The sequence below is a fragment of the Gopherus flavomarginatus genome, chromosome 4, assembly GCF_025201925.1.
Source record: "Gopherus flavomarginatus isolate rGopFla2 chromosome 4, rGopFla2.mat.asm, whole genome shotgun sequence".
Lineage (NCBI taxonomy): Eukaryota > Metazoa > Chordata > Testudines > Testudinidae > Gopherus > Gopherus flavomarginatus.
In genome coordinates this window covers 54550769-54573191 of record NC_066620.1, presented here as the reverse complement: position 1 = coordinate 54573191, position 22423 = coordinate 54550769, and the positions used below count along the sequence as shown (strand labels likewise).

General features: G+C 40.4%; 1 protein-coding gene across 8 annotated transcripts in view; it reads right to left on the bottom strand.

The window, feature by feature from the left end:
* The window catches only part of DISP1 (dispatched RND transporter family member 1), a 181513-nt gene that overhangs the window by 152604 nt on the left and 6486 nt on the right, over window positions 1–22423 (bottom strand). For 3 of the 8 annotated variants that reach the window (XM_050948412.1, XM_050948409.1, XM_050948419.1), the window contains exons 2-5: window positions 22330–22398; window positions 21509–21905; window positions 20099–20276; window positions 9981–10103 (exon numbers count right to left, since the gene is read on the bottom strand). The exons of 1 other annotated variant lie outside the window; for it this stretch is intronic. The gene's annotated coding sequence lies outside the window, so the exon portion shown is untranslated. 4 more of the 8 variants (XM_050948414.1, XM_050948410.1, XM_050948413.1 and 1 more) reach the window with 3 other exon arrangements.

Genomic DNA, 22423 nt, shown 5'->3' with positions numbered 1-22423 from the left:
TTCTGTAACTACTCAGGGTATAACTAACCAGTTCCTTTTGCCTCTCCAGTGACAGGCTTCCTGGGCCAGGAGAGCAGAGAGTAAACTCTCTCTTAGAATGACTGGAGGAATGGCAATGTCATTAATGTTCATATAGACCATCAGCGCAAAAGTTCCATTTGTCATTACATGAAAGTGTCCAAACCTTCTAAAAATCATGGTGTCATAGACCTTTCCAGATCACTCCACATAAATATCAGTGAAAGTTACACACTGATCAACCAAGCCATGCAGCACCACAGAGAAATAATCCTTTCTGTTGATGAACCCTGAAGCCTGATGTGGGAGCCAAAGAATGGGCACATGGGCCCCATCAACATCCCCTATAAATTAAGAAACCCCAATCATGCAAAGCCATTAATAGCTCCCTGCACATTGACTAGAATTATGACCTAGAAGGAGAGCACCTTCTTGACTGTGGTGCACGCCTCCATTGCAACAGCCTGATGTTTGATCTACCAACACCGAACTGGCTACGAACTGATCAGTAGCAGTCAGGGGTGAAAAGCTTCCAGATGGCACTAGCCACATGCTTCTCCATGCTGAGGGAAGCTCTCACGTACCTGGTCTACCACTACAGCTCCAGGGGCAAGCTCTGCACAAAGTTCTAGGAAAGTGGCTTTTGACATCTTGAAGTTATGCCACCACTGCTGGTCATCTCAGGTCTGCACCACTATCCTGTCCCACCAGTCAGTATATTGCAAAGCCAAAAAGCAGTATTCTGAGTGAGTCTGCTCCAGTAAAAGCCGAGGAAGTGTGATTGTTTTCAGACTCTTCCTTCTCAGGTTCCCGTATTATTCTGGTTGTACAGCCATTGCACAACTTGAGATATTATACCAGCAGTCTTTACATGTATGTCAACAAAGATTGCAGTGCTCAACAACACTTCCTTCGTGCTGTTTGACAGTGCTTTAAATGTGGCACTGGATCACAGAAACAAGGAGGCTGATGGGGTGAAACAAGATGAAACATAAAAGTTATTCTGTTTGACCACAAACCCCAGAATTCCATTGCTTTCTGGCACAAAAAACTCAAAATGCAGAGCACAAAAAAAAAAAAAAAATCCCAGAAGGCATGCAGCAGCATGGCAGAACAACGATGCTATGTCTGACCAAAATGCTGAGTGCTCGTTGCAAAACAGTGCTGTAATGGATGGCTACAAAGATATGAAGCAACATTAACTATTTACTCCTGGGGAGATTCTGTGCCAAAAAGTTAAAAATTCTGCCAAATTCTGCATATTTTGTCAAAATAACACTATATAATCATGCCAGTTTCAATTACTTTGGTAATTTTTTTCAAAATACCTGTCAACAAGTATGTCTGTAACAAAACAGACACACACAAAACCTCCCCCAGAAGTAGTGCATTAAAGAAACCCCTATGACAACCCAGTACCTATTTCTCTGCCCCCTGTCCCCCATCCTCCCCAGAGCCCAGCTGTGCCACCCCCAGCCCAGACACCTGCACCCCTCCTCCCCCAGAGCGCATCTGCGGGCTCCCCCCCAGCCCAGACACCTACACCCCTCCCCCCTAGAGCCCAGCCATGGGGCACCCTCCCAGCCCAGACACTCTCATCCCTCTTCCACAGAGTCCAGGGATCAAAAGGGAGAAACAGCCTGATACTAGGCTTGCGTGGAGTTTCCTGCATGCTGCTTTTCTTCCTTTCAGGGCAAGCCAGGAACTGCAGCTGCCAGGAACCCTCCAGCTCCCTCTACCTTCCCGAGGCAGCATCTTTGATTTGCAAGCTGGACTCTGCAGAGTCCAGTGGCCCCTAGTGGCAGCCAGCAGCTCTGCAGCCTATTTCAGGGGGAGGGAGGAAGGGAATTCCGCATGCACATTAATTTCTGTGCAAATTCTGCATGTGCAGTGGCGCAGAATTCCCCCAAGAGTAATTTAACTTGATTGCAGGATAACAATGTAGGGTGTAGAAATTAATTGTGCAACAGTTGTTGCGCATCACTTAACATGGATAGACAAAACCTGCACCAAGTTCAAAATGTAGACATACTCTCAGTTGCTTTCTCTCTTCTATAGCACTCCTGCATTCTAAACATAGTTGGAAACTGCAACAGTCATAACAAAAGGCCATTTTTGTTTTTTTCAGAAGGTTACAGGTCACATTTACTAAAAAACTAGACGTTATCTTTGCACTTACTGCTAACAGTTGTCAATGTCCTCACAACAAATCCAATCAATTTAATTTGTTTGTATAGTTTAGCTTTTCTCCTCCATCAAAGCCAGAAGATAGAATTTCAATATTGAACTTAACGTAAAAACATTTAGCAGCTGTTTTCTCTCTCAAAGGGAGCAAAAGGAGAAAGACAGCGAACAGGAGAAACTCTCTAGTGTTGGTACATGTGAACACCTTGTCACATCTTACAAAGAAGAACTCGCGCTGCAAGAACATTGAAAACCTTTTACAGTGTCAGACACATTAAGAAGTTGAGCCTGAGTCATTGTGACCTTTTAGCTAGATGCCAACCATCTCTACTCTCACTACAGACACCAGCTAAAGGAACTCTCTACTTCAAACTTCTAGCTAAATTTCTACCAATAGAATGCAGCAAATGTCATTAAGAAGCTAAGCTGGTTGCAGCATGAGATTAGTACTCATCCATCCCAAACATGTCACCTCTAAAATACACTTGCTGTCCGCCACTCTAGGGAAAGGAAGACCCAATAAATTTATTAACTGTGTGATAAGTTTGAACACTAACTGTACAAGACAATAAAAGCCACAAAGACTCAATGTACTGTAGTATGATTCTACAACTACTCCACCTCCACCCTCCCCACAAAAAAAGATTTTGGGCACCCAAAACCATTACAAAGTCACTTCTAAGTTCCAATTCTCTGAAAACCTGAAGACATACTTACAAAACACTCAGTTTTAACTAGACAAAAGGTCCTTGATTAATGATCCCACTCCACTGGATGAATGTCTTCAATTTCCATTAAGGAAGTTTAACTGCGCTTCATATGCCAACACTTAACATTTAGAATGGGACTAGGAAAATACTTATGCTGTGCATTCCCTGTAGGATGCCAATACAAAGCATTCTGGATTAAATGAGTACGCTTCCCAAAGGTCAGTTTAGTTAAATAGGCCACTGCACTGACTCAGGGAAGGGGGGGCGGGGAAGAAAAACAGCACTAAGAACAGCCATACTGGGTCAGACCAATGGTCCATCTAGCCCAGTATCCTGTCTTCCAACAGTTGCCAGTGCCAAATGCTTCAGAGAGAATGAACAATACAGGGCAACTTTCAAGTGATCCATCCCCTGTTGTCCAGTACCAGCTTCTTGCAGTTAGATATCCCTAAGCCTCTAAGGACAAGAGGTTGCATTCCCAGACTATCCTGACTATTAGCCACTTATGGACCTATACTCCATTAACATTTCTAATTCTTTTTTGAAACAAGCCCAGGCATACTTTTAGCATTCACAGAAACCCTGGCAATGAGTTCCACAGGTTGGCTGTGCGTTGTGTGAAGAAGTATTTCCTTATGTTTGTTTTAAACGTGCTCCCTATTAATGTCACAGGGTAACCCCTGGTTCTTTTGTTGTGTGAAAGGGTAAATAAAACTTCCTTATTAACTTTCTCCACACCAGTCAACATTTTATAGACCTCTGTCATATTCCCCTTAGTGGTCTCTTTTCTAAGCTTAAACAGTCACAGTCTCTCTCTCTCCCCTCATAGGGAAGCTGTTCCATACCCTTATTCATTTTTGTTGCCCTTCTCTATACCTGTTTCAATTCTAACATATATTTTTTGAGATACGGCAACCAGAAATGAACACAGTATTTAAGGTGTGGGCGTACCGTGGATTTATATAGTGGCACTGTGATATTTTCTGTCTTCTTATCTATCCCTTTCCTAACGGTTCCTAACATTCGGTTGGCTTTTTTGACTGCCGCAGTAGTTTGAACAGATGATTTCACAGAACTATCCTTAATGATTCCAAGATCTCTTTCTTGAGTGGTAACAGCTAATTTAGATCATCATTTTGTATGTATAGCTCGGATGATGTTTTCCAATGTTCATTACTTTGAATTATCAACAATGAATTTCATCTGCCCTTTTGTTGCCTAAGTCACCCAGTTCTCCGAGATCCCTTTGTAATTCTTCTTAGGCAGCTTTAGACTTAACTGTCTTGAATAATTTTGTATCATCTGCAAACCTTGCCACCTTACTACTCACCCCACTTTCCAGATCGTTTATGAGAATGTTAAACGGCATTGGTCCCAGGACAGATCCTTGGGAGACCCTGCTATTTACCCCTCTCCACTGTGAGAACTGACCATTTATTCCTACCCCTTGTTTCCTACCTTTTAACCAGTTACTGAGCCACGAAAGGACCTTCCCTCTTATCCCACGACTGTCTACTTTGCTTAAGAGCCTTTGGTGGAGGACCCTGTCAAACGCTTTCTGAAAGTCCAAGTGCACTATATCAATGGGAACCCCCTTGTCCACAAGCTTGACGACACCCTCAAAGAATTCTAATAGATTGGTGAGGTATGGATTTCCCTTTACAAAAGCCATGTTGACTCTTCCCCAATCTAGAGTGTTCATCTATGTATCTTGTTAAAAATATAGTGAACAACAGAATTATCAAACTGCCAGGTATTGAAGTTAGGCTTATCAGATTGTAATTGCCACATCACCTCTGCAGCAGTTTTTAAAAATTGGGCTTATATTAGTTATCCTCTGAGAGTCCTCAGGTACAAGAGGCTGATTTAAGGGATAGGTTACATACCACAATTAATAGATCTGCAATTTCATATTTGAATTCATTCACAACTCTTGGCTGAATACCGTCTGGTCCTGGTGACTTATTACAGTTTAATATATCAAGCTGTTTCAAAACCTCCTCTACTGACACCACAATCTGGGACAGTTCCTCAGATCTGTCACTTTAAAATGGTTCAGGTGTGAGAATCTCCCTCACATCCTCTGCAGTGAAAACTGATATATAGGATTTGTTTAGCTTTTCCACAGTGGTCCTGTCTTCCTTGAGCACTCTTTTAGCACTTCTTCATCCAGTGATCCCCATTAATTGTTTGGCAGGCTTTCTGCTTTTGATAGAATTAAAACATTTTGCTGTTAAGTTTCAGTTTTTTGCTAGTTGCTCTTCACATTTTTTTTGGCCTGCCTAATTATATTTTTATACTTGACTTGCCAGAGTTTATGCTCCTTTCCACTTTCCTCAGTAGGATCTGACTACTAGTTTTTAAAGGATGTCTTTTTGCCTGTAACTGCCTCTTTTACTTTGTTGGTTAGCCATGGTGGCTTTTTTTTTTTTTTTAAATTGGTATATACATTTAGCTTGAAGGCAATTCATTCTTCTGACTGTTCCTTTTAATTTATGTTTAACTAGCATCATTTTTGTGTAATTTGCCTTTCTGAAGTTAAATGCTATTGTGGTGGGTTTCACTGGCATTTTCCCCCTACAAGGGGGAATTTAATTATGTGATGGTTGCTTTTAATAAGCAGTTCAGCTACAGTCACCTCTTGGACCAGATCCTGTGCTGCACGTAGGACTCTCCCCTTGTGGGTTCCAGGAGTGACGGCTCTAAGAAGCAGTAATTAACGATGTCTAGAAATTTTATTTAGTGTCCTTCTATCTTGCATCTCTTCCTCAGGTGACATATATCCAGTCAATATGGGGATAGTTGAAATCCCGCATTACTGTTGGGGTTTCTGTTTCTGTAGCCTGTCTAATCTCCCTGAGCATTTCACAATCATCATACCGGTCAGGTGGTCAGTAGTATATTCCTACTGCTATATTCTAATTATTTAAGTATGGAATTTCTATCCACAGAGATTCAATGATATGGTTTGATTAATTTAAGATTTTTACTATGTTTGACTCTATGATTCCTTTCAAAGAGGCCACTTCCGCCCCCACATGATCTATTCTGTCATTCCCACATATTTTGCACCCTGGAATCATCGTGTCCCATTGACTATCATAATTTTACCAAGTTTCTGTGATGCCTAGTATATCAATATTCTCATTCACAACCAGGCACTCAAGTTTACCTATCTTAGTATTTAGACTTCTAGCATTTGTGAATAACCACTTATAAACTTTGTCAATATTTAGTTGTCTGCCTTCATGTGATGTAATTGAGGGAGATTCTTTCGTTTGACTGTTTCGCTTCATTTCCCATCTGTACTTTATCAGTTTCTATTCTTTCTTCTTTACTAGGATCTGGAGTATTCCCTTTAATAAATCCTCCCTTAAGGGACATCTTTGTCCAAACAGTGTGCTCCTCCACACCTGCTTTCCCCCAGCCCTTAGTTTAAAAAATGCTCTACAAACTTTTTAATTTTACATGCCAGCAACCTGATTCCATTTTGGTTTAGGTGGAGCCAACCCCTCCTGCACAGGTGCCTCCTTTCCCAAAAGGTTCCCCAGTGCCTGATAAACTTAAATCCCTCTTCTGAATACCACTGTCTTATCCACACATTGAGACCTTGCAGTTGTGTCTGTCTGTATGACTGGTACTGCAGGTTGAACTGGGAGCATTGCAGAAAACACTACAATGGAGGTCCTGGATTTTAATCTCTTACCTAGAAGACTAAATTTGGCCTCCAGCACCTCTTTCCTACTTTTCCCTATGTCACTGGTACCTACATGTACCACAACCACTGGCTTCTCTCCAGCATTGCCCATAAGCATATATAGATGTCTCAAGAGGTCTGCACCCGCTAGACAGTTCACCATGTGGCTCTCCTCATCATCACAAACCCAACTATCTATATTTCTAATAATTTAATCCCCCATGATTATTAACTGTCTCTTCCTAATAACTGGGGTTCCTTCCCCTAGATGGGTATCCTCAGTGCAAGAGGATATCCTGACATTTGGAAGGAGGGTCCCAACTATGCGATCATTTCCTTCCACTCCAGATTCATGTTCTCCTTCCCTAACACTGTCATCCTCAACTGTGTCCCTGAAAGTTTCATCTATGTACCCCTGTCTCCCTTAGCTTCTCCAGCTTAGCTACTCTGATCTCAAGAGCCTGTACTCAGTCTCTGAGGTCCATAAGCTGATTGCACCAAAGGTACATCTGCCCACAGGCAGGTAATCGATCATAAATGCTGCATTCAATGCAACAAACTGGATAGCCCCCAGTCTGCTGCTGGACTTCTGCCTGCGTTTTTACTCTTGCAGGGGTTTTTGTTTCTTTGTGCTATGATTTTTTGTTTGTTTTGGGGGGGCATCACTGGCCTAAGTTTAGAGTATGTTTGTTAGGTTTATCTGGCTCTCACATGCCTTCTCTAAACTCCCCTGTTTCCTAGCTCCTCTGGTTGCTTAGAAGCTGGTTTTTTAAACCCCTGTTCTCCCGGAGTTAGCCCAGCCCCCTCGTCAAGGGATCCTAAAGAGGTTAGGAATCCAAGGATAGCAGGCTACAGCCTCATTAGGAAGCTTTCAGCCTAGCCTAGCAGGAATCTAGGCTCAGCACACAGCCCTCAAGAGAGACCATACTATAAAATTGAATCCAGCAGGCACATGGCAAGCAGACACATGACAAAATACTAAGACAACAAACTCACTCCAAGGATCACATAGTTGCTCCTCTTTCACCTGGAGCACTTCTTCACAAAATTCCCATTTGCTGCTCCTGTTTGCTAGCTAACTGTCATGTACTGCTTCTAGCCCAATCAGGTAGTGCATGGGTGTAGATCCTGAATTTTCCTCAGCTGAAAGTATGAAGACATCTGCAGCCAACTACATTATTCCAAATACTCAAATAGAGGCTTATTCCTTTCATACAAAAGGTGCCCCTGAAAAAAGGGAGGCAGCTACAGAAAAGTCAGATTAATAATACAAATTAAAAATGCCTCCAAAATATTGGATCTGTGCCCTAGCTGGCTACTGAAGTAGTTTATCTGGTTTACTGGCTTAGATAAGGAGTCACCATGGGAACTATAAAAAGAAGAGGGACTAAAAGGGGGAAATGAAATGTATAAAGCAACAGTGAAATTCTCTTCAGCGTAACAGACTGATCTTTGAATTTTTTTCATTTCTATAACAGCTCTGTCACTTTAACAATCTGATAGATCCATAGGAATTGTGTTACAGGAACCCCAAGAGCCCCCGCACAACCATTTTCCTATTAACAGTTGCTCCAAGCAGGGTTTGTTCAATTAACTAACAACACTATGGGGTAGGGGGAAGCAGATTTGAATGCAAGCCAGAGTGGAAGTCTATATTTAAAAACATCTGGACAAAGAAAGCTACATAGACAGTAACAGGCACGCTTGAATTTGAAAACGAGAACTTCCTGCTCCTTTCAGGACCCTGCATTCTACCCATGGAAGTTCAGCACTAAGACCTTGGTAAAACTTTTCCAGGTAGACAGTTATATTGGTAAAACCACCACCCCATCCCACCCCAGACACTCTTATTACAGTATATGAGTGACTTTTTAAAAAAATTTAGCTTAAGTCCCTACCCAAACAACATGAGCTAAACCGAAAAAAGCAACTATTACACAGGGGTTATACCAGTACAACTATATCAGCTTAAACACACATCATAGCTTATACTGGTATGAATCTCCCATGTAGACAAGCCCTAAATGTGACAGTAACTGTAGCTCTTCAAATATTCTGTTGCAAGCTTTGCATAGATTTTTTTATATATTGCCATAGTCAGCCAACTGAAAATATGCACTGCATTCTGCAGAAGTTTTCAAAGTAACAAGGGAAATAATCCTGGAGCAATTTTTTTGTATCATCATTTAAAAAAAACAAAAACAGGTAAAGATAATTAAAAAACTTGTGCCATCATGGTAAATGTTATAACTGTAGTGGGTTTTAGCTAGCAAAATCTTAACTATGGGTACGCACTCTCTGCAGCTAAAAAGCCAAAGAAGGAAGTCTCAAATATGCTTAGTCAGTCTCAAGTCAAGGGCTCTGGTCTTCACTATGTTAGATAGTAATTCATTTTTTCTGCATAAAAAGGTTTGTTGGGGGACTTCCAATCTTTAAAGAGCTGGACAAAATTAATTCTCACAGCACCCATCTGAGGCATTAGCCACATTCTATAGGAGGAGAAGAGAAGTAGATTAGATTTCAGGGGGTTCTGTCTCCTAGGCCTAGTCTCCCTCAAGTGATCCATACTCTCCCTTATTTTTGCATCTTTTACTTTTAATTGTTAGTTCAAGAGAAAAAGACCAGCATTTGAAATTAAGAGATTGAGATATGGAATATAACAACTCCAACTAGAGCAATAAGTAAATCAGACTGAAACCTTGAAATTTGACATATTGTACCCAACATAATTTGATAAGAGATGTGATTTTTCAGCTCTGGGGGTAAACTTGCTCTGGGGGGCTGCAGTACAGCAGCAATGTGTACCTCACCGATTGACCCAAAGATCTCATTTGTTTGTATAAAGCAGCACTGTAGCAACAGTTTCAGTAGAAGGTTCTTGTCCTGTCCTCCTAGCTGGAGGAAAGATGCAGTAGTTCTCTCTGAGAAGGAGGGAGTAGGAACACCAGATATATAATAAAGATGTGACACTAACTAAGATACCCAAGGCCCAACAGCATCACAAGAAGAGAAAATGCATGATGAGGACCTGAGATTAACAACCACCATTGTATCCTTTTTATTTATATTTGTTGCATTGAGCCGTATTCTGATTCTATGCACAGTGAAATAGAAGAAAAGGCCTTGCACTCAAAGAGTGCATCATAAAGTGCTCACTGAAATTCAGATATAGTGAACCTTGATTTAGAAAGAAGTTGGCTGGGGAAAAAAGAAAAGTGATTTCAAGACAAAAGAGTCACTGAAACTTAAAGATGTCTATTAAATACCTGTTTTATTGCATAATGAATTCCAGTCTACAATATTTAAACCAGAACAAGATTAAAACTTGAATTTTCTGAAGAATGGAACTTTCAGAATTCTGCATGACCTACCTTTAGATCAATGTCACAGCTCCGATCTCAGCTGAAATTGCTATTTCCCAACGTCGTAAAACTCACCCTCTAAGACAGTTAAGAGTATAAAGCCAAGATCCTGTGCCAATTGCTTGTAGATACCTAAAAGGGAAAACAGTATACGTTTAGTCATACGATTGTACACAAGAGGCCCTTGATTGTTATTACTTATAGTACTAAAGAATTATATCTGAAGTTTTTTTTCCCTCCAAAGTACGCACAAAACCAGTCAGAATCTACAGGTATACAGTGACTCAAGTTATGTGGGAAATGATTTTGCCATCCTGGGAAATTTTTTAATATTGCAAAAAGTTTTCCCTTTCCAAATTGGGACAAGATCAAAATCTTGAAAAATTTCAAACTGAAACTAAAAAAAACCCAATTTGTTCAAACATTATTTCATTTAAATACTTTTGAAATGTTTTGTTTGGCTTTTATTTAAATTTCACTACAAATTAAATTTCAAAACAAAAGGTATTTCAAACCAAAAGATGGAACTTCTGCTCTGAAAGTGCCAAAACAGGACATAATACCAAAAATTAAAAAACTTTTGACATGGAAATATTTAGTTGAAGAATTCTAAGCCAGCTCTGCTTATGACAATTGTTGATCTGGTCATCTGCATCATAATAAACTAAGTGCTCAACAGCATGCAGTCTTCATATGCGACCAATCAGCCTACTTTGGTACAAGGAACTTGTTAAATAAAGCTGCTAAAAATATTTGGCCTTGCCTGAATACTGTAATAGTACATTTCTGTTCTACAAACTCATACTAACTAAAGGACTGAGTTTAGGTTACGTCACTAAACTGAACAGCATTGGTATCAGTTTCTAAATAAGTACTGGCATCCTGGGCAGGAGGAAGCATGTGCAGTCAGACTATAACATGGAAACATTATTATTATTATTAATCAATAAATAAAAAATAATAATAGCTAAAATTACTTGATTTAACTGACTGAAGATTTATGAATTAATAATCAATACAGATTCAAATACACAAAGAGGGTGAGGGGATGAGAAGTGGAAGAGTTAAAACTACAAAAAGGGAAAAAATTGCTGCATAATTTTTCTATTGAGTGAAACAGTGCAAGCAATACTGATACGTGTTAATCTTTTCCCATGTGTGTTAATTAAACATGAAACTAAAGCTCTTTCCTCCCACTCCCCAACTGGGTCAATCTCAAATAAGGCAACTTCAAAGTAATTAGTGCCCAGTAAGAAACAGCTACCTTTAGTTTCACAACTGAGATTACATTGTAACACAACACAACACTGTTTTCTTTTGCATAATTTTATTATTGATACAACACTCGTCATACGAGTCCACAATAATAAAAGAAAGAAAATTTGTCACATAAGCATGAAATAAAGGAAGACCTACACACAATCAGCCTTGGTGTTAACTCTAGTTGGGGACCTTAGCAAAACCACATAACCTTCTTGGTGACATAGTTCAGCCTTAGAAGAACTAGTCAACGTTAGCACCATTATCAGTTAATATTGTGAACTACTGAGGCAGCTCTTCACATAACCCTGCTTACAAAAAAAGAAAGAACACTGCACGACAGAGTGGACAGGCAGGAACTTTGTTGGCCAAGCTTATATACTGTTAAACATCACTGGACTCCCAGAGCAGAGAGATGTCTTAGGTCTTTCAACACTTTAAATGCTACAGCAGCACAGCTGCACCACTACAGTTGCTATGTTTCAGTTGTAGACACCGCTTACACTGACAAGAGGGTTCTCCCGTTGGTATAGGTAATCCACGTCCCTGAGAGGCAGTAGCTAGGTCAACGGAAGAATTCTTCCATTTACTCAGCTCTGTCTACATGGGGATTTAGCTTAACAATGCCACTCGGAGGTGTGGATTTTTCATGTCACTGACCAACATCGTTAAACTGACCTAATTTTCCAGTGCTTTCTAGACCAGGCTTTAGTCTTGTCATCCCATCATCATAGCTTTAGCCTGGGCTTCTTACAGCACAAGAAGTCAAAGTCACAACTGCACCAGGAAGCTCTAGACAAACAATACAGCCAGACCATCTCTCTTTAGGGCTAGCGGGGAAGAACATCAAGATAATTCCAAAGAGAAACACTGAGATCACAAGCTCACGAATGCTATGTTACTTGCACATACTTAAACGATAGCTAAATACCAGACCCACTGTTGAATTTTTCTGAAACTCAACCTATTATCTTTGTTGGATGTACTGTTGTTAAGTGCGCTTATCGGAAAAGTCAATATAAAAAGCATTATGGAAATTTCTGCATTTCTGGTTTTTAAAAGATAAAACAGCTGAGAAAATACCAACAACTTGCTTTTCATTTTACTGACCACTCACACACGCCCCACTATAAGCAAAAGAACGCTTTAAAACAGCTGCTTAATTTCCTGGACAAGATATTTGGTTTGTAGAACTTGAAGATATTCAAGACAAAGATAAAACACAATCACATCATCCCCTTATGGAAAGACCATGGAAAAGTCTATGTTCGGATGTACGTTGGCTGGACAAATGAACGTACTTAATCATTATTCACCACCACCACTCACAAAGCAAGTACCAGTAATTGTTTCCTCAAATTGTTTCCACAGTCTCTATTGCTTTTAACAGAAAACAAAATTACCAAGGTACCAAATTTAACCTGAAACTGGCAATGTCCACTACTAACAGTAAATTAAAGCAAAAATCTATGTTAATGCAACAGTTAAGTATCTACATCAGAAAATGTCTAGCTAAAGTTGTATGTTCAGCCTTAATACAACTTCCTTGTGCACATGCGTGACGATAACCTAATTACATGATATACTATTTCTCAAGTACAATATGTATTATTTTCTAGACTCTTAGATACAATTGTAGTATCTTGTAATTTTTTCTTCATTCTTGTATGCTTACATTGGCCCATATGGAGCTCCTTGTAAGATCAGGGTCTCAGTCTTCTTATATGATCAGGAACATTTCTAAACTAGGTATTTTAATAACTTTATCAGACTACCACAGAAACACAATGAGCTGTACTAAAAATGTTAGTAACTAAAAATAAAAAAGTAATAAAATTAATAAAATACAATAAAATAAAACATTTATGATTTTTGTTTTAGCATGTCACTTGTGTAAAATGGTCATGATGTATATACATCATGTACCCTAGTTTCAAAGGGTCTTAATAAAATTAAAATATTGCATTATCCTAGTGTTTGATCCATTGACTTTATTGCTGCTAGTTTCTATAATAAGTGAGAATGTGTGTATAGGGTTAGAATGAAATCTGTTCTGAATGGCAGAAATTCTCCTGGTACTTATTCACAGTGGTTTAGCATACTGTGCATAACAGAGATAGTTATTTTAGTTCACATGCAAAGTTATCTGTAATTTTCCAAGTAAATCATAACAGTAGCAGCCTTAACTGAATTGCCTTACTTCTATTTGTCTCAAAACCTATACAAAAAGATAGATAAATAAAAAAATTGGTCCCTGAGTGCTCCCATTATAAGTACCTATATGCTAAGTAGGTCCAGTGGTTAGGGTTCTTTGGGAAACCTGGGTTCAAGTCCCTGCTCTGCACAAATTTCCTGTGGGAGTTTAACTAAGGCCTAGCCTACACTAGAAGCGCTGTAGTGCACCTCATGAAGATGTTCTATGCCGACTCCATAATAACTCCACCTGTGCGAGAGGTGGTAGCAGCTCGCCCACAGACATAGCCCTGTCCATACCAATGCTTAGGTCAGTGTAATTTATGTTGCTCGGAGGGGTGGCTTATTCACACCTCTGAGCAACACAAGTTATACCAAAATTAAATGGTAGCGTAGACCTAGCCTTAGTCTCTATGCCCTGGTTCCCCATCTGTAAAACAGGGATGATACTTCTGTACCTCACAGGTGTCTTTTAAAGATAAATACACTGAAGATTGTGAGGTGCTCAAATATTATCATAATGAAAGCCACATAAGTATCTTAGATTTAAAAAAAAAATCTGTATTAGGTATATTTTTAAATTTGAGACAAAAAAATCTATCCAGAAGTTTATTTCAAGTCTAGAAACTTCTTCACTCACTGAAACCGGAGGTGTCAGAGAACTCACCATGCCTATTACAGTTGACAGTAATTTATGGCTGTGAAAGTAATAAAAGACTTGAAGGGGGATTTTTAAAATCACATCTTCAATTTCAGTTCTGCCCTTCAGCACAGTTGTAATTTGAGATATACTATACCCTTCACATTCCAGGTGAATTGAAGTTTTATGTGAACAGTTCCCATACTTTATCTGCTTTGTCTAGTCTCACTGTTGATATTCCATCCCCTAACTAGAAATTTAATCAGGTACAAACATTTAACTATCAAACGATTTAAAGATACAGACAAATGCAGACTTTCCACATTTTCCAGTCCAGAAAAAATATTTTATGGCAAAAATAAATTAAAGTTTTTGATACAGTAAAGAAATGCAAAGTTAAATGTGACATTACCATGGAAGCCCTAAAGAAGTTTTTAAGAGTGAAAAGGATCTTTTAATTATGTTGGTGTTATGAGATTCTATGTACCTTGGATTTATAGCTTGAGTACACACAATTCTAAATGCAAAGAGGCTCAAATAGCTACATGTCCATCTTTCTGAAAGTATTGTTTTTTTCAAGTCCACTTATTGCTGGGACAAGTATGAGTAATAGGAAGATGATGGTACTGTGGGTACAGTTAGATGCTCTTGATCTTAGACAAGACACTTAACCAATATTCTAGTCAAACTCATCTGAGTGGTGAGCTTCCTACTTTGGGAATAGGGAGTGACAAGCATAACACTAAGTGTGGCACCAGGTACTTTAGAAATATGCCCCATACTACAGCCAATAAGAGTGCATCCGTCTACTCTCGAGGTGCCAATGGCATAGAGGACTATTATGAGAAGTCCACATTAGAAATGTGTTTGCAACCCCCTTGCCAATCTTAGATCAAGAATAAAAGCACTGGAGATCTATATTGATTCTTGGCAATCCAGGAGCAGCAATGATCTTGATTTCATAAATGTCATTTATGGCTAAAGATAAGAAAGCTCCCTTTGCCTTGAATGCATGCTTAGCTAGGAATATAAATATTTTCTGATGCAAGCAAGTAGAACTCAAGTCTCATTCCACTGGGGCCAAAACTTCCTTTCCTACCATTTCACCTGAACATGGTGACCACTGACAAAAGTTATGAGAATAGAGGCGAGATGCATCCAGGTACTAACAATTACAGCAAAGATTGGCGAGTATTCTGATTAATTGGTGCTCTACAAAATATTCAAGTCATCTTTGTGTATTGTATATGCTGATTCTGTGTAAGACAATTATGATCAAACTGTTTTCACTATTGTGTTGAGTTAGTCTGTTTTTATGGAAAACAATTTCCATCAATATTCTTTAGAGCAGCAGATCATGAGTAAGCAGTTCTTATTTAGGCATGAAAGACAGAGAAAGACACACAGCTATACCTGGGTATCTTTGTGTGTATTAGAAACATTTCACTTTCTAGATGTGCCTATGTTTTCTAACCACGCAAGATTATAGGATATCTGACGTGCGGCAAGACCTGTGCCCAGCTTGTAAACTTAGTTGAGCGGAGGGCTGATTTACTTCCATTTTCAGCCTCAGGATGAACATGCCAGTCTACTATTGCATTCAGCATTTTTAAATTTAGATTAGTCACTTTTCCAGCAGACAGTAACCTAGTGGATCAATATTTCTATTAGCCTGGGCACATTGTGCTCATGACGGGCTCCTTCCATCCCTCCATTCCCCTCTTGGGCACAGTGTGCTCAGGCTACCACTGCTCTCCATTCTGCTCCCACCCCGGAGGACAATCTGTGTGGCTCCTCCATTTCCCTCTTCCCATCTCTCTTACTCCTCCTCCCCCGGCCGCATATCAGGGTCACTGTGTACCACCCATTTTCATCTCATTTGACCCACCACTGATTCCATGCCATTCCTGGGACCCTGATTTTCTCTATCCATCTCCACTTCCCACCCCCTTCATCTGCACCTCCCCCAACTCCAGCTCTCCACTGCCATGTCTGCATACCCATCCACCCCAGGGGTGCCCACTTTCTTCATCATCACTATTCCCAATGCTCCCACGCTTTCGCAGGTTCCAGCTCTGCCCCCGTTGGGATCCTGCTTCCACTGACAACACCTGCCTCCTCCGGATCCCTGCTCATGTTACTCTCCCCCCCAGTAAGGCTCTCCTATTTCTGTGAAGAGTCTAGGCTATGGACAATATCTCCACACAGGAAGTTAAACTGCTGCCTCTGGTATGTGTAGGCAGCAGAAAGATTCCTCTGCTTGCAGCACAAGGCAGCCTGTCAATCAGGCTTTTCTGTGTTCGGATTTGCACGAAAAATCAATAAGGTTATGCCCACTGATGCCTAGAAATATCCCTGACATTTCTGAATTGGTCGGACGCAGCATGACAGGCAAACCAGGCAAACAGGAGTCAGCGAGTTGAGTGTTAGACCACGCGTCACTTGGCCAGTAATTAAACTTCACTTGCCCAGGTCAGATTTCCGTAACCTAGGGCTGCGTGGAAAAAATGATTTTTCCTAGCTTGACCCTATCTCGTGGCTAATAAAAACTTACTCTTCTCACATGGAATGTTTATCATTACCATCTACATTTCTGATGACAATCACCATAGTTTTGGCTACTTAGTCATTCATTTTACCTACACATAAGATCAAAACAGACATCTCACTGGCCAAGCTTGCAAAGGCCTAATATTCAATTCAATGGCATTTCAGTGTTTGTCTGCCAGTAATGCCACATCTTTTGAACACCGCAGCCAATCAGTTCCCAAATTTCAGGTAACGTTATAGGCATCAATGAGCAGAACTCTATTGATTTGGGGGGAAATGGGAGACACATGGAGTCCTTGACATCGGATTAGTAGTCAAGGCCTCAAGCACCTCTGCAGCTGTCTACAGAATAAACAACTGGTTGATGACCCCCATGACTTCCCTCATAATAATATTCCTATATCATCTCACTCTGCGTAGTTTCCCAAAGTGGACACCCTGAATGATTTCTCCCCCGGACAGAAAATATAATAATGGGGTGGAGGAATGCACACAGCTTCTAGTATGGTGGAGAATAGGGGACCCTGCTATGGTGCGGGGGGGAGAGGATAATGGGGAGCACATAAACCATGGGAGGAGGAAAGCATGAAGGGAAAAGGGGAGAATATGGGTGCACAAAGACCCCCTGGCATGTAGGGGGAGAATGGGGAATCCGGGAATGGATGTGGGGGGAATGGGGGACACTCAGAACACTGATGGAGGGGAGACTGGAGGAACCTGGTAGAGGGGATATGAGACACATCACTTGCCCTGGGAAGAAGGCGGTGGCATAGGGGTGCTAGTATGGGGGAGAGTTGTGGACCTCTGTATGGGAGGAAAGGGTAATGGGGGGGAGACACAGAGCCACAGACAGAGGTGAGATTGAGGGTAGTTGCAGGGAGTCCCTAGAAAAAGGGCAGAGGGGGAATGAGAGATTGGCTGACAGGGAGTTTGTGGGGTAGAACGGAAGAATACGAAGAGCCCATCCTATGTGTAATAAGATCAGTCTACTCAACTCATGAAGCACTCAAACCTGTGACCCTAACAGCACCCATGAAGCATGCACACCTGTGACCCTAAGAGCACTCCAGTGCCAATTGGTACACTGTTGTCATGATATGTACCCAAAAGTTCACATGTAATAAATCACTGCTGGAAAACTAATAATTCACTGATTATTAATATTCTTGCATGACGTCTGAACAGTAAACTCACAAAGGGTGTTATAGAGATGTGCTGCAAATAGGTTATTAAAACATATTTACCAAGCTGTGCCTACCCCTGTTCTAAACAAAAGAATGTGGTTCTGCCTGCTTGAATGCATCTCGGATGTAAATTAAGCAAGATGTGACCAAAGAGAAAGAAAAGCGTATTTACATGCAAGATAAATAAAGTCATCAAGAAAGCAAGTGGGGAAAAATGACAATCTTGATGGGGGAGGGAGACTGCATCTTCTGGAAGCCTTCCTGCCTCTTGAAGTAGGGCCATTGAACTTTGGGAAGATATAAAGAGAGAGAAAAAGCCATTTTGGCATCCATCACTTGAGGGACTAATGGGGCCAGAGCTCTTCAAGTCACAGAACGATTGATCCTTCAACTAAGGGGACTGAATATAGGTGAGAAACCTGTTTAGGCAAAGATTGTAACGAACTGAAATTCAGTTTTAGTGTTAAATGCAAATTTTCGCTTTTGTTTGTAACCTTTTCTATCCTTATTCCTTATACTTGGTGTCACTTAAACCTAAAACATTTTGTTTAATAAACTTGTTTTACTTTTACTGTCAGACAGTTCAGTACTTCGATGAAATAAGAGCGTTTGACAAACCCCAGCTAAATTAATGAGTTGCTGTTTACTATCTCTTTAAAGGAGCAGCAAATTTAACTTCTAGGAGTGTTCCAGGAGAGAGCTGGACACAACAGGGCAGATAGTTTTGGGGAAACTCCAGACCGGGGGATGGGGTCATGCTGCAAAAAGTAACTGGATGGTGGATGCCAGGATGTGACCTACATGCTTGTAAGGCTGATGGTTGTTGTCCAGGCTGTGAGCCACAGCAGCATAGCATTTAAGGTATCCAGAATTGCAGGGCACGTGTTGAAAACCCTTTAATGGTCTGGGCTGAACCCCAAAGCATCACAGACCCTCTCTCTAAATTTGAATAGAGGCTGTTAATCTTGGGGGTTTTAGCATATGGTTATCGAATTAATACTTTCTCTAGTCTCAAGAAAGATTGAGGGCTTTCCCTGTTGCCCTTCTATAGGACAGATGGGAAGGGTTAAACAGTAAGGTGTGAAGTAGCACTTAATATATTACGAGCTGTTCAGGATTTTATCCCATGCACATCTTATCCAAGTAGCCTCTTTCCCTAAGAGTGAAATTTACTATATGTCATCAATGACTAAAGTGTAACTCAGATATTTTTCAGATCTTCATTATTATAAAAGCTATTTCACTTTAATCAGTTTGACTAAAATCTAAGAGATATTTTGTAGAAATAATAAAGTTAACTCACTCCTCAGATATTTAACCGTTCATTTTGCATAATTCCATGTCATTTCTAAGCTGTGTCAGAGATAGCATACTAAAATAAAAATAGTATTAACTGTCTTCCCAACTAGCATCTACAGTCATACACCCTTTTCAGGTTACTATAACCACAAAATTCAGAATGTGCATCCATAAAATTCAGTTCCAACTCTAGCCAAGAGACAATGTTAAAATGTAAGCGACAAAGGAATTATTAATTTACAGACTTCACAAGAAAGATCATTTAAGAGGGCAAACTATTAGAATCGAGAAGCCTCAAAAGCTAAAAAATAAGTTATAAAATATTTTACTTACTGCTGAAGAGGGATTCTGTCACACAACTTTTTGACAATAAGCACTTAACATCTTCAAAGTGTTACACATGCCGTAATAATTAATGCTTAGTTCTGAAATGCTTACAAAATTATCATCTTGTTGGAAATAGCCTTCTTATTCTACTCTTATGGTACAAACTGAAAATTATCTGTTTATATAGGACTTAGCCAAAAAAGTGCTTTGACTCCCGCTTATAGGTGCAGCAAAAGTTAAACACTATTACCAAAGAACAGCTGACATTATAAAAACTGGTCACAGGCAAGCAAGTAACACTAGATGTTAGAAATCCCATATAGTTACTGAACTAGAGAATAATAAATAGCAGTTGCTAAACCAAATGAATGCTATTGATCAATTCGAAGAGAGATCTCTGTACTTCGTTATTTTTGCATTTTATTGAAATGACCACTATATTTAATGTTCAACAATATTAACAACTCAGATGTCTGATTAACTCTACAACCTTATCACATTTTTAAGGGCTTGGCGGAAAAGGAAAGCATACTACTAAGACTTACAGTTAACATATGAGAAACATTACTGAGAGTCATTCAGCAGCCTCCTCACGGGAAAGGGTAACATTATGAGAACTTTAAGTGTTTGCATATGTTGTTTTACCTTTGTTCTTTTATTGTCTTATTTCTCACCTCTTACATGTTAAGACTTTTGGGAGTTACTAATTTGACTGCCTTCTCTTTCTTCCTGGGGCCCTCTGGGATCACTTCCTTCATTTCACTCTCTTTTGTTCCTGCTACAGTGACCCTCCCACCAGCCAAGGAGAGTTAGACATGCCATTCTCTGGGGACATTGGTGGCTACCAAAGAGCTGGTCATGGCAGGGGTGTGGAAAGGACAAGGTGAAAGAAGAGGAAGAGAGGGCAATGAAAACAGATACATAGTTCAATTTCTCTCCATTTCCCTCTCCACATCAACAGGCTCCCAACTCATACTCAATCATCCAGGGAGCAGAAGCATAACCTTGATATTGAACTCGCATTTTTTTGTATTACATAGAGCTGGCCACAATTTAGGGGGTTTTATTCGCAGTAGATTTTGCTACTTACAAATTTGCTTTCCTTCTGATTTAGAATGAAAGCAAATTTACCAAAATTTCCCATCAAAACTAAAGAGTCCCAAAAATTTTATTTTAGAAACACTGAAATATGGTGTTCTTGAAACAAAACATGAAATTCATTTCTTGTCAATTTCACAGCTGCTTTTCAGGCTCCAGGGGCTGCTTGCTGGAGTGAGGGGAGTCTGCCAGCACCCAGAGTCCCAGCTCTAGACAGGGCTCCAGGAGTTGGCAAGTTTTCTGCCATAGCTGCAGACCCTGAAACCTGCCTTTGTTTCAGCAAAAGTTTAGTCAAATCTGAAGACTTCAATAACTCGGACATAGGTTAGGGGTTTGTTATAGAAGTGGATGGGTAGGGTTCTGTGGCCTGCTTTGTGCAGGTTAGACTAGATGATCATATTGGTCCCTTCTGACCCTAAAGTCTATGAGTCTATAGTAGATTCATCAAAACATTTCTCTACAATGAATTGGCATTTTCTGAATAAATGTTTTGCTGGAAAACTCCTGATCAGCTCTAGTATTAAGAGAGCTGAAAAGAGAGACCCACTCACCCTTTTTACATAAGTAATAACTGCTGCTATGCTAGAACAAAAACTTGAGCATTTAAGGTAGAAATTAACAGCTAGGGGAGGAGAGGCATACATTCAAATACAATCACAGCTCATACAGTCTTTTCATTATTACACTGCAAAATGCAAAACCAAACTTAACTCTGCTCCCATAGCCACATTCAGTCTCAAAACTACAGATAAGAAACCCTGGCATCTTATTCTCCATATAGAAACAATATTTTCATCCCATCTATCAGAAAGTAGAAAAATTTCATAGCATTCTCTTCATATACTCTCAAAGTCTCATTATATGATCCATATTTCGCACCCTTATTGTAGCTCAGTGGTTTGAGCATCAGCCTGCTAAACCCAGGGTTGTGAGTTCAATCCTTGAGGGGGCTATTTAGGGAACTGGGGATTTTTATAGGATCTCACTTTCCACTTGTCCATCCAGCTCCTAGTCACCCATCTCAGGATATCATCATCCAGAGTCAGGACAACCTAAAGGGGATGGAGAGATGATTATCCATTTCACCCTCCATAAGCACAGCAAAGCCAGACCAGGAACATAATTTCCAAATCCATCCCTGCCCCAGCCACACAGTATATGAAGCACAGACACCACCACTTATCCAGTCTTGGGGAATCTTCGGGATGGAAGAATCTCAAGGAGCTAAAGGCAGAAATGCATGTAAAAAAAAGTTGTCAGAGCCACCCTAGACTAGGAATAATAGCTGCTTTTTTTTTTTTTTTTTAAATACCCGCACAGCAATGACACCTGCATGGGACAGACTCAACGACAGGGCCCTTAACAGCAGAATGGCAGGCAAACCTGAGGGGGAGAAAGCTTATGATAAAATGTTTGTGGCATCAATACAGAGGCCCCCCCAAAAAAGCCCAAAATGCAGAGAGTTGGAAGCAGTATCTGAGGACGGAGAGATTGATGCAGTGGCAAAGGACAGTATGGCCATTGCCAGGGAAAGCACTGCCATGTCCAAAAACAGCATAGGAAGAGGTTTCAGAGTAGCAAGAGGGAGACGCAGAGGCAACTCCTGGGGGCAATACAAAGCCAAAATGCCCTACTGCAGTGCTCCCAGCCATTCCCCTCTCAGACCTAAGCTGAGGGCACTGAAAACAATGGCAATTGGGATCCCAGTTCATTTGAGCCCTCTATTGCCCATTGTAACTTCAAACCTCAGCATGCCACACCAGAAGGCCCACAAACCAGACGAGGTTGAGCAAAGACATATACTCACCTGTAAATTTAACCTTGCCCCTTTGTGTTGTGCCTGCATTGCACTGTTGCACTTGACTGTTTTGTTTCACTGGTAATATAAAGAAAGAGTTCTC